General features: G+C 35.0%; 1 pseudogene; it reads left to right on the top strand.

The window, feature by feature from the left end:
- The first annotated feature begins 1,639 nt into the window (after positions 1–1,639).
- Positions 1,640–1,711, top strand: LOC121206696 (uncharacterized; annotated as a pseudogene).
- Positions 1,712–2,607: the final 896 nt, after the last annotated feature.

Genomic DNA, 2,607 nt, shown 5'->3' with positions numbered 1-2,607 from the left:
TACTTGTTAAATTCTTTTTAAATCACAAAATTCACTAATTCAAAAATTCTTCTAAATTCACACTTGACCCATAACTATTAATTTATTAAATTTTCAAACTTAGTTTGTCGAATTTAGTGATCCCAAATCATTGTTTTCGACACCACTGAAATTTGGGCTGTTACAAGACATGAACTGAGTATGCCAAATAAATTCTGATTATTGCCAAATAATTCAAACGACCCATTAACCGTCTGTACAACTCAAGACTAGACAAAACTTTCCCTGAAGCATACGCTAATTTAAGATTTTGCATTACTGGCTATCCTACAGGCTTTGCTCCCACAAGACCCACCTCTAAAATAATATTAAGTGCATATTTCCTTTGACAAAGAAATAACCCCAAAGAGCTACGATCTACTTCTGTCCCCAAAAAATATTTCAAAACACCAAGATCCTTCATATGGAAGCAAGAACTGAGATACCCCTTAAAAGTTTTCAAAGCAGCAAAATCGTTCCCAGAAATAAGTAAATCATCAACATAAACCAGCACATTAATATGTACAGATCCTTTAGTGTATGTAAAGAGTAAATAATCAAAATATGATTGAAAAAATCCATACCTTTTCAATGCAATAACAAGCTTCGCAAACCAACACTGAGGAGTCCGTTTCAATGCATACAAAGACTTGCGCAAACGACAAACCATTCTAGGCTTATCAGGAGCAAAACCTAGAGGAAACTTCATGTAAACCTCTTCATCAAGATCACCATACAGAAAGACATTATGGACATCCATATGATGTAACTTTCAATTTTTCAAAGTTTCAATAGCTAAGAAAGTCCGAACAGTCACCATTTTCGCCACAGGTGCAAAAGGTTCATTATAGTTAATAACTTCTACTTGGTGATTACCAAAAACAACAACACGAGTTTTAAGTCTCTCAATACTTCCATCAGAGTTATATTTAATCTTGTAACCCACTTAGAACCCAATGCTTTCTTTCCAAAAGAAAATGTTTCTGTAGATCAAGTGTCATTATCCTCGAAAGCACAAATCTCCTTTTACATAGCATCATGTCATCCTGCATCCTTAACAAGCTCTTTAAAAAAATGTTGCTCAAGGTTCATCTTTTTCTTTTGCTGGTAAGGTTGTTGAAAGACATGAGGGGGTTGTAGTCTCTGGTTTCCTTGACCACCCCAGGAAAAATTGGGATGGTTCCTCCAACCTACATTATAAGTGTTACTGTAAGGATTATTCTGAGATCTAGAATTATTACCCATATAGTTGACTTGCTCGTTCTCTATGCTAAGATCGTAAGGTAAATATTCTAGATTATATTTTCCTCCTCTATTTGTATCTCACTGCATCATCGGATGTACCTACATAGAAACACATAAATTATTAATTTTTTTATTCAAAAGTTCTACCTGATTCGATAATTTGGTGACCGCATCTAAGTAAAAAAAGTAAGCTGCTTTTTTCGGCTTCGTCCTCATGACTTACCACTAATAATTATTCAATGACATCTCCTCTATAAACTCATAAGCCTCTTCAAGTGTTTTATTATTCAGAGTATCACCAACTGCTGCATCGATTAACTACCTAGTTGAGGGATTTAAACCGTTGTAGAAGGTTTGAACCTATAACCATAGAGGTAACCCATGGTGAGGGCACCTTTTCAATAAATCCTTATACCTCTCCCATGCATCATATAGTGTCTCTAAGTCCATACCTCTCCCATGCATCATATAGTGTCCCTAGTTGAGAGTGTTTTATTATTCGTCCTCAACTTAGTTGTCTTAGCCGATAGAAAATACTTCAGTAAGAATTTTTTAATCATTTGATCCCATGTAGTGATAGAACCTCATGGTACGGAATTCAACCACTGTTTAGCCTTATTCCTCAATGAGAATAGAAACAATCGTAAGTGAATGGCATCGTCAAAAACGTCATTTATCTTGAAAGTGTCGCAAAATTCCAGAAAATTAGCCAAATGAGTATTGGATCTTCATCTTGCAAACCATCGAACTGAGCAAATTGTTGGATAATCTGAATAGTGTTCGACTTCAGTTCAAAGTTATTCGCAGCAATGGCAGGTCTTACAATACTCGATTCAGCCCCAGTTAGAGTGAGCTTTGCATAATCATACATAATACAAAGAGCAGGAATCAGATTTACAAGATTTGCAGCAATTACAGGAGGTAGCTGATTATTCTGATTTTCATCCATCTCCTCAGTGATATTAATGACGAGACGTCCTCTTGCTCTTCCAATATATTCTATCGACTCTACCTTGCTTCTTTACGGTTTCTGCGAGCTTTGCTTTCAATCTCACTATCAAATACTAAAGGTCATGACGGGTTTCTTCTAGTCATAAACTAAAAGAACCTGCCAGAAGCAAATAAAAGAAAAATTAGAAAACAAAAATTTAAACTAAAAATAAAAATAAAATGCAATAAAAATAAAAATGGCTAAATTAATAAAAAACGAGTGTTCCTAATATTTTAGTCCCCGACAACGGTGCCAAAAACTTGATGGTCACTAAACTAACTAAAATTACAACAAAGGCAAGCGTACCTATTGAATAATAGTATAGCTATGATGAGTCGGGAATATCGTATCCA

Source organism: Gossypium hirsutum, chromosome A01 (assembly GCF_007990345.1).
Source record: "Gossypium hirsutum isolate 1008001.06 chromosome A01, Gossypium_hirsutum_v2.1, whole genome shotgun sequence".
NCBI classification, from domain to species: Eukaryota; Viridiplantae; Streptophyta; class Magnoliopsida; order Malvales; family Malvaceae; genus Gossypium; species Gossypium hirsutum.
Note: the sequence above shows the minus strand (reverse complement) of the source record. Positions and strands in the feature narration are given on the sequence as shown.